General features: G+C 36.2%; 1 protein-coding gene across 5 annotated transcripts in view; it reads right to left on the reverse strand.

The window, feature by feature from the left end:
• Positions 1-23,466, reverse strand: part of LOC120525764 (leucine-rich repeat and fibronectin type-III domain-containing protein 2-like) — a 904,115-nt gene that overhangs the window by 287,087 nt on the left and 593,562 nt on the right. For all 5 annotated transcript variants that reach the window (XM_039748348.1, XM_039748349.1, XM_039748350.1 and 2 more), the window contains one exon: positions 7,173-7,320. The gene's annotated coding sequence lies outside the window, so the exon portion shown is untranslated. The remainder of the gene's footprint in view (positions 1-7,172; positions 7,321-23,466) is intronic.

Raw genomic sequence — 23,466 nt, forward strand, 5'->3', positions numbered from 1 at the left:
TGAGATGTGCTGAATTCACATTGTGCTGCAAATTGAACACTGTGCTAGAGTTCTTACACTAGCCAATCATGACACAGTTTTCAGAATAAAGTATGGACCATCAGACTATTTAAGAGGAGTAATAAAGTGGATGCTCAGGGTGGAATCAATTGTAAATGTTATTTCCTCCAACATTCACAGAATGCTTTCAGAAAGATTTTGCAAATATAACTGTCAATATTTTATGTGCAAAAAACAAACAGAAACCAGAAAAACAGGTGGTAAAGCTTTATAATTAAAAAGCTTGGAGATTGTTAGGTAGATCTGTAGTAATACAAGGTTCAAAATCCTTACATTCTGCATTATTTCATTAAATAATTTGTTCTAATGCTCTGTGAAAGTTGTGTTATATTGATTATGTGATTATTTATAGTAAATATTATACTAATTGATTAATGGGCAATATGAACATTTTTAAATAGTAGGGATAATTCTTGTAAATGGTGATTTCATAGATGTATATTACTGTCTAATCCTAAAACAAACTTGTCGCATTTTATTTGCTTGTGAAAATTATTTAGCACATGCTATATAAAAAAAAACAAAAAAAAAAACAGAACCTTTATTTTCATGTAGTCCCATTCAGTGCTGAGATACTCTACCATGCAAACAAGAGAAAAATGTAATACAAAACAAGACTTGCAGAAGATCAGACCCCAATGTAAATATCAAGGAATTACTGAGCTCCTGAAAAGAGCTTGCAAGAGACTGATGTAAAGTCTGAACATAAACCTTTACAAATACACTTTAATTAAAGGTAAAAATGCTGGGAACTGAGTTACAGCATTCCCATGTATGCATAAGTATAGGAATCTGAAGAGCAGCTCTGCTGGAGAACCACGGAAAGGCAAAATGTTTTCATGTGCATGAGGTAGACTCCGTGCTCTATGATATTGAAATAAACCTCCATGAAGTTTTAAAAGCAAACAGAAAAAGTGACCTCAATAATTTTGTGCATTTTAAGTCAACGTTTTAATCAATCAACAAGTTTCACTACTGTCAAATACCATGTCTCTCAAATTAATCTGATACATACTGTTGACAGACCACAAAATACAGCACTGTGTCATTCTGGAAGGCAATCTTTATTGCATACAAGTTTGATTTAAAACCTGTTCTATTTAGTTGAATATAACCATGGTAACTTTGACTTTGCTTGTTTTAGGTACTTTAAGTAGGGCATTTTTGTTTTTCCTCTGTGTGCTTTTAATGATGTTTGCTGTTCAGGATCAGCATGTTAACTTTGCCTGGCCTCAGTTAGCAAGATCAAACAGTGATCAAAGGTGAATTTATTTGTTTGCCTTTCAGCCAGGAGTGATTCTAATATGTGAAAATAAGTAATGTAAGAACCTGACAAACTGGAAACCACCCACTCCTCACCAGTATTATGCAGGGTGCATGCTGTTTCTCAAGAAAATTGAATTATTAAAAGAATGCTCTGGATAAAAATCTTATATAGTTGAATATTGGATACTGTGAACAAACATTGACCAATGTTAAATAATTTCTTAATGCCACATTTACTAACATATTAATGTTAAGAATCATTGCCTCCTGAGAATATAACCACCTCAATCTTTGGTCTTATGTTTATGAACAGTTTCTTTGGCTCAGGGCTACATCCTACTACTCATAGTTTTCTAAAAGTGCCTCAGGCACCTGCAAATTTGGAACTGTTTTATGGATTGCATATCCATCGCTCAGTGAATATATTCAAGTTTACTGTGTTACAGCCAGGCAGATTTTTCTTTTCTTTTTTCTTCCAATGTTATTACAAGCCCACCTCACTGTAGAATGACTTATGACTCAGTGAAATCCTTTTCTAATTTCTAAATGTGCAGTAGCTGTTGGAAAAGCTGCTGTAGTGGCATAGACTCTCAAACAGTAACTCCAGTTTTTCTAATTAATTTAATGGTATCTTTCCTTTATTTGATTACACTTCCCACAACTACTTGGAAGAAATCCTTATTTCTACTTAGCATTGTGACAGTGGATATTAACTGCCTGGTTAGGAACAGACACAAGAACAGCTATTCTCTCACCTTAAACTAGGGTTTTTATATTTCTTCTCCCGTTTTCTAGTCGGTTGATCAAATTTTTTTTTTGTTTTGTTCATGGCAAAATTACAGGGCCAGTTATTCATTTTTTATGAGGAATGCTTTCTCTCTTTGTTTCTGTCTGTCCACCTCTCTCTCTCTTTCTTTTTTAAAAACACCAGGGCACAAATTATTTCTCATGTGCAACACCTGTTGTGTGAGACTATCCCCAGTATTAAAACAATCAACTATACGTCCACACACATTCCTCTTAGGATCAAGTCCTTGTCATTTAAGGGTGTGTGTGATCTTGAGTGCTTGTTTTTCCTAGTTATAGTAGAAACTTATGTACACTATGGTGCTACTAGTAGTAGTAGTAGTAGTAGTAGTAGTAGTAGTAGTAGTAGTAGTAGTAGAAGTTACTGATAGCACTTTGGACAAAAAATGGTGACTTAAATAATACTTCCAAAGAAGATATTGCTTTTTCTGTGACCAATTTAGGTGGTTTGCTTATCCACATAGCCTATTTGGGTTAAGCAGGAAGGAGCTGAATATGTCTGGGATTTAAAATGCTGGGATATATCTAAACCTTATGCATATACTTATATATATACTGCTCAAAAGAATTAAAGGAACACTTTTTAATCAGAGTATAGCATAAAGCCAATGAAACTTATGGGATATTAATCTGGTCAGTTAAGTAGCAGAGGGGGTTGTTAATCAGTTTCAGCTGCTGTGGTGTTAATGAAATTAACAACAGATGCACTAGAGGGGCAACAATGAGATGACCCCCAAAACAGAAATGGTTTAACAGGTGGAGGCCACTGACATTTTTCCCTCCTCATCTTTTCTGACTGTTTCTTCACTAGTTTTGCATTTGGCTACAGTCAGTGTCACTACTGGTAGCATGAGGCAATACCTGGACCCTACAGAGGTTGCACAGGTAGTCACATCAGGATGGCACATCAATACGTGTCATTGCCAGAAGGTTTGCTGTGTCTCCCTGCACAGTCTCAAGGGCATGGAGGAGATTCTAGGAGACAAGCAGTTACTCTAGGAGAGCTGGAGAGGGCCATAGAAGGTCCATAACCCATCAGCAGGACCAGTATCTGCTCCTTTGGGCAAGGAGGAACAGGATGAGCACTGCCAGAGCCCTACAAAATGACCTCCAGCAGGCCACTGGTGTGAATGTCTCTGACCAAACAACCAGAAAGACTTCATGAGGGTGACCCAAGGGCCCTACGTCCTCTAATGGGCCCTGAGCTCACTGCCCAGCATCATGCAGCTCGATTGGCATTCGCCATAGAATACAAAAATTGGCAGATGCACCACTGGTGCCCTGTGCTTTTTACAGATGAGAGCAGGTTCACCCTGAGCACGTGACAGAAGTGAAAGGGTCTGGAGAAGCCATGGAGAACATTATGCTGCCTGTAACATCATTCAGCATGAGCAGTTTGGTGGTGGGTTAATGATTGTCTGGGAAGGCATATCCATGGAGGGTCACACAGACCGCTACAGGCTTGACAAAGGCACCTTGGCTGCCATTAGGTATCAGGATGAAATCCTTGGACCCATTGTCAGACCCTATGCTGGTACAGTGGCTCCTGGTGCACAACAATTCCTGGCCTCATGTGGTGAGAGTATGCAGGCAGTTCCTGGTGGATGAAGGAATTGATACCATTGACTGGCCACCACACTTTCCTGACCTAAATCCAATAGAACACCTCTGGGACATTATGTTTTGGTCCATCCAATGCCACCAGGTTGCACCTCAGACTGTCCAGGAGCTCAGTGATGTCCTGGTCCAGATCTGGGAGGAGATCCCCACAACACCATCTGTCATCTCATTAGAAGCATGCACCGATGTTGTCAGGCATGTATACAAGAACACAGGGGCCATACAAAGTGCTGCGTACAATTTTGAGTTGCTGCAATTAAATTTTGGCAAAATGGACTAGCCTGCCACATAATTTTTTCACTCTGATTTTTGGGGTGTCTTTGAATTCAGGGCTCTGTAGGTTGATCATTTTCATATCCATCAAACGATGTGGCATCCTTTTGTTCCTAACACATTACCCAGTCTATATCAGTATAGATATCCAGGAGGATTTCTTTTTCCCATTGAAATCTGATGTGTTTTCAAAGTGTTCCTTTAATTTTGTTGAGCAGTTTATGTTTATGTTATATATAACATTATATATATATATATATATATATATATATATATATATATATATATATATATATATATATATATATATATATATATATATATATATATATATATATATATATATATATATATATATATATATATATATATATATATATATATATATATATATGAACACAACTACCGCAAAGGTAAAGGTACTCACAAACCCTAGCTGGATGGAACAGATCAAGTTTGTACTGGTGGAAGAGACAGATCTCTCAGTAAATGTTTCAGTTGCACAAAGAAACTGTTGCCAATTGTTTGTGTGGAAGTACCTAACTGTTCTATTCAAGCTGAAGATGGGTGACAAATAACTAGGAAATGAAATAAGGACTAAAGGCAAAAAGGGAACCAAAATAACAAAGCCGAAAGTCAAAATAAAACTCATATTAGAGAACGGCAAAAGTTGAATTCAAAAGCCAGGAAATCAAAAACCATTTCCATGCATGAATCTTTGTTTATTGGGTCACATACAGTATAGTTAGGAATATAATGAATTGTATTCATTGTCACATCACACAAACCACACCCCTGGCAACTGGGAGATGTGTCCTACTGACCAATATATAAAATAGTGACACACACTTCTCCTTTCAGCTGCTCCCGTTAGAGGTTGCCACAGCGGATCATCTTCTTCCATATCTCTGTCCTCTGCATCTTGTTCTGTTACACCCATTGCCTGCATGTCCTCTCTCACTACATCTATAAACCTTCTCTTAGTCCTTCCTCTTTTTCTCTTGCCTGGCAGCTCTATCCTTAGCATCCTTCTCCCAATATACTCAGCATCTCTCCTCTGCACATGTCCAAACTAACGTAATCTTGCCTTTCTGACTTTGTCTCCCAACTGTTCAACTTGAGCTGACCCTCTAATGTACTCATTTCCAATCTATGCAAATCTTAGCATCTTTAACTCTGCTACCTCCAGCTCTGTCTCCTGCTTCTTGGTCAGTGCCACCCTCTCCAACCCATATAACATAGCTGGTCTCACTACCGTCCTTTAGACCTTCCCTTTCACTCTTGCTGATATCCGTCTGTCACAAATCACTCCTGACACTCTTCTCCACCCATTCCACCCTGCCTACATTTTCTTTTTCACCTCTCTTCCACAATCCCCATTACTCTGGAAAATAGTGACACACACCAAAAAAACAAATTGAGAATGTAATAAACAAAATAGATTCCAAAAATTAAATTAACAATGTAGTTGGAAAAATGTGAACACACAGGTGAGATAAAATAATTTTAATATACTGTAATTCATAACACTAACTTCTGTTGAGAGCATATAGCTTTATCAGCCGAATTAGTCGAATGTTCAAGGCACTCTGTTAAACAGAGGTACTGAGCCGTTAGATGACCATGACTTGGATTTCTTAGTCACAGAGAGACAGAGAGAGAGACTACATGTACATAACAGACCTCGGAGACGGAAACAAGCAACAATATCCTGGAAATGGCTGGTATCTCTCTCTGTTTAGAGTGTATTTTAAATGTCATATCTGAAAGGAATTCACTGGCATAAAGTCTGAACTGTTATGTTTTAACACCCCTCTAATGGAGGTCACAGCAAGAAACTTATCATAAAGTGGCTAGCCACAATAGAGTTCACTGATGGGTTACCAACTATAAGAGAAGATGACAAATTAAAATTCATTGCTAATATTATAATCATTTTATTTAGTTTTTAATAAAAGGTACTATCAGGCCAAGAATTCAACACCTGCAATTGAAAGACTCTTATGCTGGAGAAATTTAAGCCATGGAGAATGAATTTAGCATAACATCTAATAAGTTCCAGTGAACCATTCAGTTTGAGTCTGTGGAGTTTACTGTTAACCTGTGCCTTGATGCACGAAATGAATGAATGCATTAATGCATGCTGCTTCTAGTTAGATATTATTGTAAACCGGAAACTGTATTCCTCCAGTCTTTACTTCTTACAAGTCTTTTGCAAGTCTTACAAAACAGTGACACTGTAGGTACTCTGTCAGAGTCACAATGTGACCAAAAAAGTGGAAGGCAGAAAGAAAAAGTTGGTCTTTCAGCTCCAGTATGTTGTCTGTTCTTGAAGCAGTTGCAGGAGTGAATAAAGGCCTTTACTTTACTGTCAGCCAACAGATCCTGAAAGCCTTGGAATAAAACTACCGTGCAGAGATTTTTAAAATGAGCTTAATGTGAGATTTCACTCATTGACCACAAACTGAAAGAAAACACAGAGCATGGAAGACTCTGTCTTTATGAAATAATAGCTTAAACTGTGATAACAAGTTTTGCTTTGTACTCTTTTTTTTATTTATTGTCTTTTGCGTTTATAGATGAGTTGGTCAAAGTGTAAAATGTCACATAAATTACTATTTGGGTGTAAAATCATATAAAGTCAAGCCTTTCCCCCAAGCCATAACATTATCTCAAAATACTTCTAGGGTAGAAAAATAACATTTATTAAAACATATTGGTTCCTTGCCTGAAGAAATGCAATGTACTTCAAGGAAACAAAGTGAATATCCCAACAATCAAGTTCACACTAAATCAAAGATAGATTAGAATAGATAGATTAGGATAGATAAGGATAGACAGATAGATAGATAATATTTCATATAGATTTACTTATCCTCTTCAAAGTAAGATATGAAAAAAACTCAAGGGTAAAAACTCAGAACAAATCTCAATGTACTGATTTATTTACTAAAGAGACTGGATTCTTTCCCAGCAGTGCACATTGCTTTTTTTGAAAATATGTTAACCTCTTTATGCATTGCAATTAGCACTCTGTCACTCAAAATGCTTTAATAACTTAACCTAAAAATAAAAATCTGCTCATTGTTGTTAAATATAATGTAGAATTAGATGGGGTGTTAAACAATTTTCAATAGAATGCTTACCGTAAAAGTGGACAGCTGTTAATTTCAGACTGCTCACATAGCTCCTAAACAGAATCACAGCTTAATTATCACCTCCATTTAACTGAAGTAAGTTTCCTTTTTCAATAACTGCTCCAGTGTTATTGACTTTGCCGTGGGTCGGGTTTGTCTGAAAATAATTGAAATCAGAAAATAAATCATGAATGATGATCATTCATTATAGATAAAAAAAAGTAATATTTTCTCATGAAAGACTTAACACTTAAGTAATAAATGACTAGACATTTACAGTAAATTATTGGCCTTACATAAAGAGAATAAAAAATAAGTTGTTCAGCAATATAATAATACATCCATTTTCCACATCACAATACTTAAAAATTGAAGTAAATTCCCTTTCAGAAAAAACAAACCAATACATCATGCTACTTGAAAAGAGACATACATTACGTTCTCAATCATGCCGAGCAAAGTATTGCATTTTTTATTTTGACTGCTGCATACCACATTCTGGAGAAACATTATGCCTCGTTCAACCATGAACACATAACTACAAATTCTTTATCTCCATAACTATGTATTTTAGAGATGACATACATTTAAATTTGAACAAAACAACATAATCAGTCATGCTTTATTATGTATAGAACGTTTCTGGGATATCACAAGGCAGACTATGAAGAACTTAGCAATAAATCAACAATTTAAAAACATGAATGCTGTGTTTTTGTTTTATCTTCAAAATCACCAGATACTGTAATTATGTGATGCATGATTTTGTTACTTTTGGAAGCAGACAAAAACTACACGTGTTATCTTAGAAAATGTATGGCAATCCAAATTAACATTCTGAGATGTATCAAAATGAGCTTCAGTTTTCTTAAAATTCAGGCCACATTTTATGATAACAAACTTGTTTCCAGATATCTCAAAATGAGCTCCTTTACATAACTGTAATACATTTGGAGATATTATCAAATTAGCCTTGCATACATTCTAAGATATTTTGAGAGAAATATGCAATTTTACAGAAAGTTATTTTGAGAGATCACCAGCTTCAGACCAACATATTAAGGAGGGTTGACTCAACTAACTATGGAGGGCATAATGTGATAAAGTCCAATAAGTGTCACTATATCCAACAGCGTGGTTGGGGAGTGTGACATGATATTTTGGGGCCTTTAGCCAGGCCAAATGATCCCCCGGAGTCAGGTCTGTTTTAAGATATTTTGAATTGCACTTCATGTGTCTCAAATGAATCTGAGATACCTCAAAATGTACAAAAATTTAAGATACTGTATTTTGAATAAGATTTTGTAATATCTCAAAATGAGCTGTGTATCATTTGAAGATATCTTGAAATCTATGAGATATCTTAAATGCATCTAGGATAATTTGAAATTAATGTATTTTCAGATATATGCAATTTCTTTTAAGATATCTTAAATGCATTTCTCTAAATGTGAAGTCAGCTGGCCATTATATTGTAATGCCGTTTCTCTGGCAAGAGGAAACAAAAAACAAAGACAGTTAACTGTGCAGAAATCAAGATATTTTATCAACAAAACACTCAAAGAAAACAAAAAAACAACCAGTAACTGGTTACAAAACCCTCCCATTGTTATGTCATGGAAGACGCCTTCATTTCAGTTCTTATTCTTTCATGAAGCAACTTGAAAATTCAGTTCCCTAAATGAAAATTACATGAGTCAACTGAAGCCTCATGTACCTCACAGCCATCGTTTAGTTCCGACATGCAGATTAATTCAACGTGCCACACATAGCTGAGCTTGTGGCACCAAAACCACCCAACTGAAAAGTTCCAGATTTCCCTGATATTCCTTTTTTCATCCCCAATCCCTGCCATCTGAATCTACTGCTGCTGCTTTGCATCAAGCGCAAACAGGAGGAGCACTAATGTGACAAATAATAGAGCTTCAAGCAGCCACCATTTGCATACCTCATGTCAGGACACAGCTCACAAAGCAATTTGTTTTGTGGAGGCTTGTCCAGATTGTTAATATTATTAAATGAAACAGCTATCTAAAATATGACTTAAAACTTATTGATACCTGCATGTAACTGTGACTTAAGCTAAGTGAACCTTCCTGCTATTTAGAAATAGCCGATACTGTGATCCACTTTCCTTTTCCGTCCTCTGCCATTACATTACTAGTCCTATGTTTGTCCAGGAACATGCCTACAAAAGACATGTAATTTGAAATTTTCATTACTTCTTGGTACCTTTGCAGTCATGTCATTTGACTTTTTTGTTTACACCTGTAGTGTATTTTCTCACTCTCATAGCGCTGTATCATCTATAATGTGAATCGGTCCCTTTTTATACTTACTAATCCCTGTTGCAGAGGTGAAATGCCTGTACTTAACTACCATTTCACTATTTAGTTACTTTACCTTCCTGTCTACGTTTATCTTCCAGCTATGGAATCGTAAACAAAACAGAGAATTTAAAGTATATGAAATGCATTATAAATGACAAGGTACAAATACAACTAGCACACTGGTAGTTTATATCTAAATATATAAAGCTAGAGGTCGCTGATTGGCTCATTGACTGAGTGAAAAGAAATTCTTGGCTGCTTGCAGACAACCTACGGAAAACTGTTTTTCATAAATAGATTCCTCCCATGACCCTGAGGCACAGAAAGATCCCACCTCACGAAAAGTTAATTGTGAAAAAAGTGCAAAAATACCATCAAGTTTAGCAATTGAAAGCTGGAATCTGCCATCTTACATCAGCATCATCGTGTGTCATCTGTATTTTTTTAATCTTAATATTATTGGTGTTAATGCACTTTACTGTTCTAAACTACTGTTCCATGGACTGTGGAAAACATTTGCATTTGGTAATATTTTAAAGATTATTAAGCAATCATTCAAATATAATTTAAAAATGTTATGAATCATAACTCTTTTTTTGCTGAAGAGACAGAATTGATTTATCATATTATTGATTTAATACATTTCTACCAACAAGAAATGGTGAAAGTTATTGAGATTTACATATTTAAAAACACGCCATCCTCAACAACAGTGGGTTAGCTATATAACATTATCTTTGTTTTTGAGACCTCTACAGATCTGGGGTGTTTTTAATTTCCTCAGTATTTTCCTTATAGTATGCACATCTCACCAATTAGAAAGTGCATAATGCTAAGTGTTGTTTGGCACTGCCAACTTAGTAAGTACAATAGATAACATTTGGTGATGGCCAATAAGGTGATGTTTTTGGCAAAGAAAATATCCCTTAATAGAGCAGCATGCTTCTTCACTGCTGGGACCCTAAGATAAAGTATAAACAAGTTCACAGTACACTACATTTATAAAAATGAAAAGAAATTTGCAGTTTTTGCTGCTGGTTGTGACAGTGTGGGTCCGGCTCTATGCTCCCTCTTCTAGTTTTGGGAGCCTCTTGAACATACCACCGTCGATAACATAACCGGATGACCTGGCAGGTGGGGGCAAAACACTAAGTAACGGGATGGTGCAAAGTGCAAAAGTGCTTTTATTAAACAAAACAAAAACAGTTTGTCCAAAGTGCAGTGCTCAAAGTTAATAATCCATAAAAACAGTGAAAATCCAAGTGTTTAAAAACAAGACTAAAAACAAGAATAGAAAAACACCAGTCACTGAGTCAAATAAGTCAAGCCCAACTCCTTCCAAGTCTTCCCCAGTTCACCTATTTCTCATTCAGCTGGGGATACTTCAGCAGCAGCGGTCCTTTCAATCCTGACCCCTGTATTGGCTGCCACTGCCGGCATCTGCCAGACTGCTTGGGGTCAGTTGACCTCTCTCATCATCCTTCTCGCTCCCGTAGTCATCCCTCGGATACCTGAAGAGGACACCACCTTGATTGCACCCATTCCTCAGTGGGTACAATCTGTCCGTAGATCACAAACCCTCGCTCCATCATGGGAGTACTGACGGCACTCTACATGTCATTCTCTTTCTCTTATTCCCTCCCCACATTCCGTGGATGCAGGAAGTCGATGAAGCAACTGAGAAAGGTTGCACCCTGACGTGCAGTTGCGACTCACCCCAATTACCTCACCAACTCCCTGCAGCTACATGAGTGTGCCCGCGGAGACCGACACAGCCAATGGATTATTAAAATAACCAGGCCATTCTTTCGGAGCCGTGGACCAGCTATACCACACTGGTGTATCCAACACTGCAAAGCCTCAAGTGAAAAATATAAGAAACCCTCAATATCTCAGTTGAAGATCTAAATAGAATTGCAGTAAATTGCCAAATTAATATAATCCTCCATTTTTTTCCAAACTTGATAAAGTCTAAAAACCATCATGGAGAGCAAAACAACAAACATTGAAAAAGACACCAATCCAACAAAGGTCACAAATGGAGGCTCATATGGGACTAACTTGAAATTGTTAAATCACCTAAGGTGCACTTTTTTGCGAGTGAAGGAAACTGAAGTGCCTGAAAAAATCCACGCAGACATAATAAGAATGTGCAAATGGCACACACATACTATGCAAACCTCTGTGATGGAACTTTAGATTACAAATGAATTATGCCTTTAATATCTTATTATATAATACTTTTACTATGTGTGCTTGAATTTCACTACAAAACTTGTGGAATTGTGCTTGCTATATAAAAATTTTGTGGTTTTAACATACGCAAGAAATTGTTACTTTTTCAGTGCAGAAAATGGCTTTTGTTATTGCCATTTTTACGCATTTTGGAAAGAATAAAAAGAGGCATAATTCAGTCATACTTTTTAGAGCTGTGAGTTGCAAGCTTTTTAAATTGCACTATCAGGCAATAATTGAATAATGATTTAATTAAATTGATAAGATGAATCCCTTTTTAATAAAGTACTATACATAGCCCTGACAAGAGAACAAATACAATGCATCTATCCTTTGATTGTAATGAACATGACTATAGTTTCCATCTAATTATCTATCCATTTACCTAACTGAAGAAACTAACCTTGTTCACAGTTGTACCCATCTACACTTATTGGGCTAATTTAGAGTCACCAGGCAATTTAACCTGCATGTTTTTGAGATGTGGGCAGAAAATGAGCTGGCAAACATTAAATTGGTGTTATTCATGGGGTTTTCAAAGCCAAAGTAATGTTTGTTATTATAATTGTTACAATGTGATGAACTTATTATAAGCACTACCTGCAAGTATTTAAATGTTGAACTGAATGGGATACATTCTCAATGTGTAATCACTGCATTAAGGTTCAATTCAGTTCTGTACTTATGTAGGAGATATCATTTAGAACAGAAACTATTTTTAACTGCATACACACTCTATATTGAAACGCTTACACTACATACCAAGTCCCATACACTAGTAACACTCATACACTCTTGATGACTCTTGATTAAGGTGTAAACACTCTGTAGTGACACACCAACAATATGAGCTCAAATAAACTGTATAGTTCTAATGCTTGCCCAAAGTAACAGCAATTTTTAAAAAGGGCAATAATCATTAGATGGAATAGAGAAGTCAAAACTCACACAGGGGTTGTAAACAGCAAGAAAATAAATAACTAAGCTCATGTAGCCAAAATCATATACAGAGAGCAGAAGTTATAAGCCAAAAACATGTAATCAGAGCCAGGAAGCACAAGATATAACTCTTAATCAGAGGACAAAGCAAAAAGTCATAACCAGTATATTCAAAAACTAAGAATGACAAAAAGATTTTTCTTTTGTGAATCCAAATCTTCGATGATTAGATAAACCTGGTGCCAGCATATTAAAACACCATACAACCTCGGGAAACCGCTTCTCAGTAATGGGGCCTTAGGTACTAGCAACCATATATCCAACATGGCACCACAGAAACTTGTGAATTATTTTTAACAATGTTAAAAGCACAAAAAAGCAAACGATCAATATAACTACTAGATGTCTTGGCCTCAGAAACTGAGAAAAATGTAAACTTTAAGAACCAGATCATGATAATAGCGAAACACACTGTTGATTCTGAAACTCTTAAACAAATATAAGCTCATACATATGCATTTAAAAGTGAAAATAAAGAATCCACAAAGAAACAGAATGTTATTAAACAGCACGTCCTGCTACATGTGCAGTACTCCTGGGATGGGCTCCACCACATCCCAACTTGAGTGAGAATTGGATTATGCAGTTTTCGGAATTGAATTTACAAAAACAACAAAAAAAAAAAGTGAAAAGTATCCAATTATTAAGACAATATCCTAAATTGTTTCCCTACTCATTAATTTAGCAAAACCTTTTAATATTACATAGTGTTTTACCATCTGTTACATACTACCTTTCCTATCTAATTGTTTATCTTTTACATAAGCCTTTCACTATGCATTATACTTTGCCTTTCATAAAACTAGACAAATGACTATGCCTCCCAAGGGCTTATGTCAGCTGTGTTCTGACATTCTTCAAGTGATGATGGCACAAGTGTGGTGGTAAGATAGTTCTCTGAACTTGATGCGGGGGAGTGGTGATGTGTTGCATACTGATTAGTGCATGTAAATAAGAATTTCACTTCATACATACATAGCAAAGTAATGACACTATAAACCTATAACAAAGTACGGAGATGAAAATGGTTGAACTATATGATTGTTTTTTTTGTATTGATTTTAATTAGTTTTTAAATTTTTTAATGATTGTGCCCCACTTTATTTGTCGGAACTGCTGCACCCTTACTTATTGTCTCGCTCTTTTACATCAGCAGACCAGATGCTTTTATGTGTTCCCAAGGCACGATGCAAACTCCGAGGTGATCAAGCTTTTTCAGTTGCAGCCCCAAAACTCTGGAACAATTTGCCGTTGCATGTTAGGCAGGCTCCTTCGCGTGCTGTCTTTAAATCCTATTTAAAAAAACATTTTTACTCTCTTGCTTTTAACCCAGTATGACATGTTGGCTATCTGTATACTTTTTATTAAGAATCTTTTCAGTTCTTATGTGTTTATGTGTTTCTGTTTCATTTACCCTTCGGTTTTGTTTGTATGATATGTTGGGTTTTCTTTTTTTTTTATTGTACAGCACTTTGGTCAGCTTTGATGTTGTTTTTAAAGTGCTTTATAAATAAATAAAAAAATAAAAATAGTAAACGTGGTACACATACATGTTAAGATGAATCAAGTGGTGCCCCTAACCCAATAAATGTTTGTAACATTCAGCGAAATCCCCCTCCCCAGCACAAGAGAAATTCAGGCCCATCCTGTAATTGCTTATTAGGTGAGACGTCTTATGCCTAAAGCACACTTTTACTGTTTACCAAGTAATACATTTACTAAGTATGCATACAGGGGTGTAGGGCAATGTTAACAACCATACCACAGTGCATCATACATATAATATGCAGATCTGATTTTATAGAGCAGATTTTGGGCTTGAGGGAGGTTGATAGACTTGGAACCTAACAGTGCAGGATGGCCTTGTATATATGAAAATATTCATCAACACTACAAAAGAAATATTAAAAATTGTTTACTCTGCCACCCTGTTTAGCTTACATTGTTTACAATGAATTAATATGGTTTAAAAATTACATATATTTCCAGCAATATTCTATTACAATTATGTATTAAATGAAGCTATTCCTTATTAACATTTGTTTTGATGAAAACACCATTAAACTTTGCACATTACTCATTAGAATATTATGTTGATTAAATAATTTGATTTTACAATGTTAAAACTTAATGTTTCATATCATGTCCACAATAATAATGTTTCTGATGCATTAAGATTGCATTTATTTTATACTTTGTTTGAAAGCATAACAGCATCTTTGTTCATTTACATTTTCCCTATTCTATTTGTGCGAATTGGGGGTTTTCCATTCTAAGGATTCTGATGGTGACATTTGTTTCTTATCATATGATTTAGTTTTGTTCTTGTATTATTTGGTTTGTTTCAGCTGCCGTTTTGGATATTTTCCAGCTGTTTCACTTTGAGCCGTTGTTTGAGAAGCATTTATGTTGTTGGGGGTGTGTCATCAGAGGTCATATGCTGTCAGTACAACGTGTTGGGATAAACTTCACATTCAAGGGCATTTCCACATCAGAGTTCATGGATTTAAAACAAAGCCTTTGCTAAAAACATCTAATGATGTTTAGAAGTTTTAACTCTTTTTTGACTTCGATGTTTGCCTCTCGTTTTTGTTTTGTTCACTGTGCCACTGATCTCCCGGTTTTTGACTTTCTTCTGTCTTCTGAATGTGTCTTTTCCTCTAGTTACTTTTAAAACCTAAGGTGCTCTGCATTACAGCACAACAGAAACTCTGATCTCTCAAAATGAGTGACCCCAAAATAACACATATTTTTAGGGATCTGAGCATAGTACAAAATGAAGTTCAAATATTAATGAAGCAGGTAGTGTCTGACTGTAATGACTGCACTGCAGTAATCATTATTTGGAGAGCTTGAATCAAAAGGTATAGAAAGAAGAAAAAGCAGGTAGGTCATAACTGGGAGAAAAAAATGCAACAAAAAAGTAAAAAAAGGGAGGCAGGACAGTGATTGATCAGAGTGATTAAATCATTAACAGGAACAGTAAAAGCAACTGGGCCCAAACATTAGATGTAAATCACAGTTAGGGAAAAAGAAAAACTTTAAGACAGAGTCTTTCTAAGTTGTTTAGGTCTTTGGCACAAGCTTGGACAACCTTGAAGTGTATTATGATAACCTTTAAATCAAGGGTAAGCAAGTCAGTCCTGGACAGCTGCAGGTTTTTGTTCCAGCCCAGTTGCTTAATTAGAAACTAATCCTTTCCAATAATTTAATTTCATGGCTTGTTAGTGATTTAACTCTGCCATGTCAGGTTATTCCCATATCCTAGATTGTTTTTCCTTTCTAAGGATATCATCCAAATGACTTGAAGTCTAAAATGGATGAGTAATTCTCAGTCCTTCACTTTCCTTCCAAGTATTTAATTAAACCAAATAGTGCATGGCAAACACACACACAGGAAATGGAAACAAGCTAAATGGAAAACTGCTGGTTTCTTTTGTGATTTTCATCTAATTGTTAATAAGAAGCAATTAAAAACTGAGAATGAAGCTGTTTAAGACTAAAATAAGCAATGAGGGTTTAAAATCTTAACAAGCAAGACAACTAAAATGAAGCATAAGAGTTACGTGAGCAATAAGTGCTTCTTATTGAGCAACTTGGTAGGAAACAAAAACCTACAGCCACTGCATCCCACCAAGAATGACTTGCTTCAAACCTTTGACCTGGTGATGTCTCGCACCACACACTGATGCTGAAGGAGAACACAAAAAATTAGTAATAAGTAAAAATCCACTGCAACAAAAATAAATGTGACCCTTGTATTCCTGGTTCTCAAACTCCTTAAAACAGGAACCACTGGGGAAAAAAATTAAAAAAATAAGAGTTCAATCACATCACAAGAACTCGGGTATGAAACACAGCGCAAAGCAAAGCTACCAAGTTTTTAAATTTTTCAAATACAGTATTTACGACTTTGCAAAACTGATTTACTTTTTGAATTCCTGGTTTTGACCTTTGGCAGTGGTTCTTTTGACTAGTATTTTTAGCTCCCATTTGTTCTTGACATCACGATATTCCACCCACTAGTAATGAAATGTTGCTTTGACTTTTTTTCATACTCAACTCAGTTAGACAAATGATTAACCCCAAATTCAAAATACCAGTTCCTTTCATACATTAAGAAACGTGCAGATTAAAGGAATCTGCAATTCTAAGTTTGGAAATGTAATTTTTCATTATTTTGCACATGTAAAATTTATAATGTAAATCACTGGGCCATAGGTGTACGCTGTGAGTGGAATGGCAAAATCTCAATAGAGCATCTTTAAAGCTAAGCCATTTATCAAAGTAAGCCCACGAGAAGTAACATAGTCCTAAGATTCAAATTGAAAAATAAATTTGAAATGAATCTACTTTACCTTCATATGCACTGTCATAGCATCTATAACAAGAAAAAAGGGGTTCGCTGTAGGCATGAGTTTCAACATTCATTGATATTTCTATTGAAACACACACAATTTTATTTATTTATATTTTATCAAGCCAAGCTCTAAATCTGTAAGATACAGCATTAAATCATGCATTCAATAAGATTTTAACATAGTATTTATTATTTTTCATATCAAAGTAGTTTGATCACAATCTTGCTGTCTTCTATGTAAATCTTACAGGGAACCTGTGTATTATTTCTTCAAAGACTGATGTCATCCTATCATCTAAATCACAAGGTAAGTTGTGTTACAATAAATTGAGTGGAGATTGATTGAGCATGGGCATCTGTAAAAGTGTGTCCTACAGTGAACTAGTTTCCTCTTATAGTGGGACCCTAATTCTAAAACAAATGCTGAAACAACAGCACACTGACAAAGCATGCAGGCAGTGAAATTGGCTTGCAGGAAAAAAACAATGCACGACAACAAAAGCATGCAACTGGTGGAATTTAATTTAGTGGATACTTTAAAAATGATAAAAAAAATATTCTCCTATGTGTTAAAAGGTTATTAACTTTAAGATTTATGTTTTGGCATGATGTGCCTCTGCTTTTTAAGCTTGTGAATACATTCTCTCCAGAAACAGAGGCATCCAAATTAGTTGCCTATTGAATCTAGTAATACAGACACATGGACAGGTGCCACATTTAGACTTTTCTGAGGGATTGCACATAATGTGGCACTGGCACTATAAATTTCACAGTACAGTTTTGTTTAAATGGTTTTGTGTTTTCTCTACATTTGTGTATAGTGTTTTCACACTGTTTTATTTTGTCACATTTTCTTTATTTAATTTGTATGTTTATAACAATACTGTACATTTTCAATGGTAAAATTGTAATTCAAAGGAAGCTTATGTATTGTATTTAAAATTAGATTTATATGTGTAGTGTACTAGATTGTCAGCGTTGTGTAGAGGTCAAAAGAAAGCATCTAACAACCTGACTTCAGAAAACATATTAAAAAAAATACAACTCTGATATCCTACCATAGCTTTTACAGGAAGAAATATTGTTCTGGTTGTTTGGTATTTTTAAAGTTATCGTATAGTTATAGTATAGATATTTTTAAATCAAGATATCATTACTATGAACACGGAGAGAAAGCTAATAAGCTTTAAGCTCAACAAATCCACAAGCAAGAAGTTCGCAATGCAATCCCAACAATTACCAACACATAATTATTCACCATAAAAATATAATGCATACATTTAGAGACTACTATAAATCCTTATATTCTACTGAGTTTAAAGAAGACGAGACACAATCTAATGCATTTCTGGGTTCATTAGAGATACCACAAATAGATACTCTTAGTGCTGAGGAATTGGATAAACCATTGACACTATCAGAATTATTAAATGCTATAAAGGTACTTCAGAGTGGGAAAGCAGCAGGCCCTGATGGCTACCCTGACAAATTTTATAAGAAGTTCTCCACTCAGCTAGCTCCCCTCCTATTAGCAACATTCACAGAAGCTAGAGACAATAAAATTCTACCTCAAACTTTTTTGTCAAGCATTAATCACCATCTTTCCTAAACAAAATAAGGACGTATTACAATGTGCATCATACAGACCAATTTCACTTCTGAATAAGGATGTTAAGATACTCTCCAAAGTCCTAGCTAGAAGGTTGGAGAAAGTACTTCAGTAATATCACAAGATCAAACTGGATTTATTAAAGGCCAACATTTAGCATCCAATCTTCAATGCCTGTTTAATGAAATACACTCACCCGCAAAGTCAAACACCCCAGAGATATTATCATTGGATGCAGAAAAAGCATTTGATATGATTGAATGGAACTACCTTTTCACCACATTGGAGAAATTTGGCTTTGGCCCGAACATTTGTGCATGGATCAAACTACTGTATACCAATCCAGAAGCTTCAGTTTGTATTAACAACTTTAATTCAGACTACTTTAAACTAGAACGTGGTACCAGACAAGGATGCCCCTTGTCACCATTACTTTTTGCAATCACCATTGAGCCACTGGCAGTTCATTGTCAAAATACTTATGAGATAAAGGTGATTATCAGAGAACAACTAGAACAGAAAATTTCTCTATATGCAGATGATATGGTATTGTATATATCAGACCCACAAAAATACTGTGTCTGCTGTCCTAAAAGCACTAACAGAATTTCAAAAGATTCAGCCTCAGAATTAATTTGACTAAAAGTGTGCTCTTTCCAATGAATTCTCAAGCACACAATATTAGATTGGACACCTTCCCTTTTATCATCGCAGATCAGTTTAAATATCTAGGGGTAAACATCACAAGTAAACATAAAGGTCTTTGTCAACAAAATTTCGCTATCTGTATGGAAAACATCAAGCAAGAAATTCATAGATGGTCAACCCTTCATCTCACTTTAATTGGAAGAATTAACATTGTTAAGATGAATATCCTCCCTAACCTTCTGTTTTTATTCCAAAATATTTCAATATACATCAATAAATAATTCTTTAAGAAATTAGATTCAACCATAACCACATTTATTTGGAATTCTCAAAACATCCACGTATCCAAAGAGCGACCCTACAATAGATAAACATATACAGGCTTGGTCTGCAATAGAAATAAAATCCTGCAGTTCCTCTTTATATTCCTTGCTTTGCGCCCCAATAAATGCAAATTATCACCAATATACTAATAACCCAATTGTGCTTCACTCACTCAGAATATGGAACCAGTGTAGGAAGCATTTTAAGATAGAGAATCTTATCGGTGGCACCTCTGCACGAGAACCACCTTTTTCAACCCTCGCAAACATATGCAGTTTTTAATGTCTGGAAAAGATTTGGGATTAAATCACTTAGAGATCTGTACATAGGCAACGCCTTTGCATCCTACGAACAATTATAATTTAAATTTAACTTTCCAGCAACACATTTCTTTCACTATCTTCAAATTAGAAACTTTATTAAACAGAACTTGCCCAATTTTCCTCACCTCCCACCTCCCTCTATGCTGGAAAAAATATTGATTGGTTTCAAGGACTTAGACAGCATATCTGCAATATATAAAACCATTTTACAGTCCCTTCCTTTCAAAGATCCAAGAGGACAATGGGAAAAGGATCTCTCCCTCAACATATCAGAAAAGGAGTGGAAGGTAGCAGCAATGCAGAGAATTCACTCGAGCTCCATATGCGCAAAGCATACAGTTATGCAACTCAAAATTATATATATCAAGCACATCTGCCATTTTCCAAAATGTTTCCAGGACAAGATCCAACCTGCAATCAAGTTCCAGCTTCACTGGGTCACATGTTTTGGGCCTGCACCAAATTAACATCATTCTGGACCAAAATTTTTAAATGCCTTTCAGACAGCCTTGGTGTCACAATCCCTCTTAACCCGTTAACAGCTGTGTTTGGTGTACCTCCAGATGGGCTTAAAGAGGAGAAGGACAAACAAATTGTGATTGCCTTTACTACACTATTGGCATGCAGACATATCTTGCTCAACTGGAAGAATCCTAACTCTCCCCTTTTAAGTCAGTGGGTAACTGATGTTATATACTATTTGAAACTGGAAAAATCTAATTCACACTTAGGGGATCTGTGCAGAAATTTTTCAAAACCTGGCAGGATCTAATCAATAACATTTTAGAATAAGCTTTTAAAGCACCGAGGAAGCAGATTCTCTCCCTATTCCTTTTTTTCCTTTTTCTTCTCCATTCATCTATACTCACTTATTAATTTATCTATTTACTTATTTTTTACTAGGTTTACGTTTTTTTTCTGCTGCCCATGCTCTCTTTCTCAGTGGTGGGGGTTGATTTGTTTTCAATCCTTGTAAAATTGATCTATTTGTATGGAATGTTGTGTGATTTCAATAAAATCAATAAAATAAAAAAAAATTAAAAAATAAAGTTATAGTATGTAAATCATGATACACATCCTCATATCATATAGTTTAATATAAACTAAAACTAATGCCAGTGATCTTTTTTGCATACCTGACTATTTGTTATAACTTGTTGTAATGGTGCAGATTGGAACCCAAAAATCATCGATAGTCATAACTGGGAAGCCGGGCAGATAAGGACACATGCATCTAGTCAAGGGATAGGTGCAAAAAGGAAACTAGTGCTTACATTTAAAACAATAAAAAAACAAATGTCCAACTGTGCAGTTCTAACTTCTTAAATAAATGATTAAATAAATAAATAATCCAATAAAAATGGTGACAATTGTGGAGGTTAAAAAAATCTAGTTATCCAGCAGGACACTTTTCTTAACCTCAAGCCCCAGTACATTCCTTTAAAAACGACTTCCCTTCTTGTTACCCCAAACAGGGCTTCGCAGCAGAGGAGATGCCCAACCAGCAGGTACAGCCAAACTTCATTTATAGTCTCAGGTCCTTGCTGTCAATGGCTCCCAGCAGCATTCCCAATCTAAGCCTCACCTTGCTTCGTCCATTTCCACTACCTCTCCCCAGACATAAGCGGGAGTGAGCTCCAGGTCACTCCAGATAGACCAAGCCACTCAGCTGGAGTGGCCCTCTTCAGCCCCTGAGCATTGGACTCACACTCCACCAAGGGGCTCTCCTCCCAGCTGCCTGCCTCCTCTCTTCTGCACCGTGATGTCTCCCAGTCCTGTCACATTCCATCCTTCAATCCATCTTTTAACCTCTCTCATTTTCTTTTTCTGTCGCCCCCCCTCCTCCTCCTGCCATGCAGGCTTCTCTTGTATCGTCTGCCTAATTGGGCACAAATGTGAGACACTATTCCCTTATAGGCAAGAATGAGGTACTTGACAGTCGCTCGCATTCACATGTGCATACGCAGTCAGTCACTCCAACCATCCCCAGAGCGAAATGTGTTCATGCACACCTGCACTGTATTGAAACCTGAGCTTCACAGGGTACAATTATTAATTTAAAATCTGTACAGCACCATGGACCACTTACCACACTTGTCATTGTCATATTTAGTTGTTGTTCCAAACCACACTGTGATGGATGAACTGAGAACATATTCATCAGTGCTGTGTAGAACTAAATCTACAGTTCCCATGGTAGTTTGAAATCTCTCAGTTTACACATGAAGTACATCAGCAGCTGTGCTTTTTTTTTTTTATAACGCAATCAATATTGGTTTTCCATTTCAATTCCTGTGAAAGTATGGATCCCAGAAATTAAGGTTTCCATAACTGACCATGGATGTCAAAGCAATAGGCCTGTGGTTAATCAGTCCTGTTGTGCAGGATCTTTTTGGTATTGGTGTGACTGTGGCTTGTATGAAGCATAATGAGACTTCACATAACACTAATGATTTGTTGAAAATCCATGTAAAGACAGGGGCCAGTCAGCACAGATTTCCAAGCAGGTGTGTGAGACATTGTTTCAATAAGTTTTTCTTAGTGTGCTGTCTCTTGAAGAGCTAGCACACATTCTCTCCACAGATGTGTAGTATACATGTAACTGCAGGCTGAATTATAGAGGGTTTTGGAGAGGATAAATGTGTTTGTATACTAGAAAAACTAAAAATTGTGAAAGGTTCACAAGTTCATCAAACCTGTGATAAAACATGCTGAGGTCATTAGCTAGCTGATGATTCTTTATATTGTGGGGGATTGTTTTCTGTAGTTGGTGATGTGTAGAAGGCCTTTGTACACTAATATAGGCTCGGGTCAGGTCAGGGAGCATGCAATGGTACAGCACATTACCGCACCCACCACACAACAAAACAGCTCTTAATCCTGGTTGGAAACCCCCCAGGCAGACACATGATCCAGACCCCAGAATCAACTGGGAAAAATGCAGAGGTTCTGCCTCCACTATGCACAGAACTCACAGTACTAGTGTACAGGCCAGCCATAATATCTAGCAACTTTGGAGGGACACAGCAAAGCCTCAAGAAGTCCCACAGGGCAGTTTGATCAACTTAATAGAATACTTTATGAAAATCGACTAAGTCTGCAAAACAACTTTGCCTATAATTGCATTTGTGCTCGATGAGAACCCTCAGTGCCAGATTTCTTGGGCCTAAAACCAAACTGTCACTGGTAGGTGAGCAGTGTTATTCCCCCTGTAGTTGCCGCAATCCAGGTGATCATACTTCCCTTTCCAGATAGAGACAACAAGTGACAATGTAGGATCAGTGGTTGAAAACATTTTCAACTTTTCAAAGTAGCTCTTCTTAGTTAGTCTGTTCGTGTGTCATTGCATCCAACACTATAGGTAGTTCCTTTGGCCTGTCTAAGTGTTGCTGAGAGTTTCTTTTTGTTACTGTTTAACCAGGTCTTAGTGGAGACATGCATGTTTTCACAAGAGCTGATACAGCATGTGACAGTG

The sequence above is a fragment of the Polypterus senegalus genome, chromosome 3, assembly GCF_016835505.1.
Source record: "Polypterus senegalus isolate Bchr_013 chromosome 3, ASM1683550v1, whole genome shotgun sequence".
Classification (NCBI taxonomy): Eukaryota; Metazoa; Chordata; class Cladistia; order Polypteriformes; family Polypteridae; genus Polypterus; species Polypterus senegalus.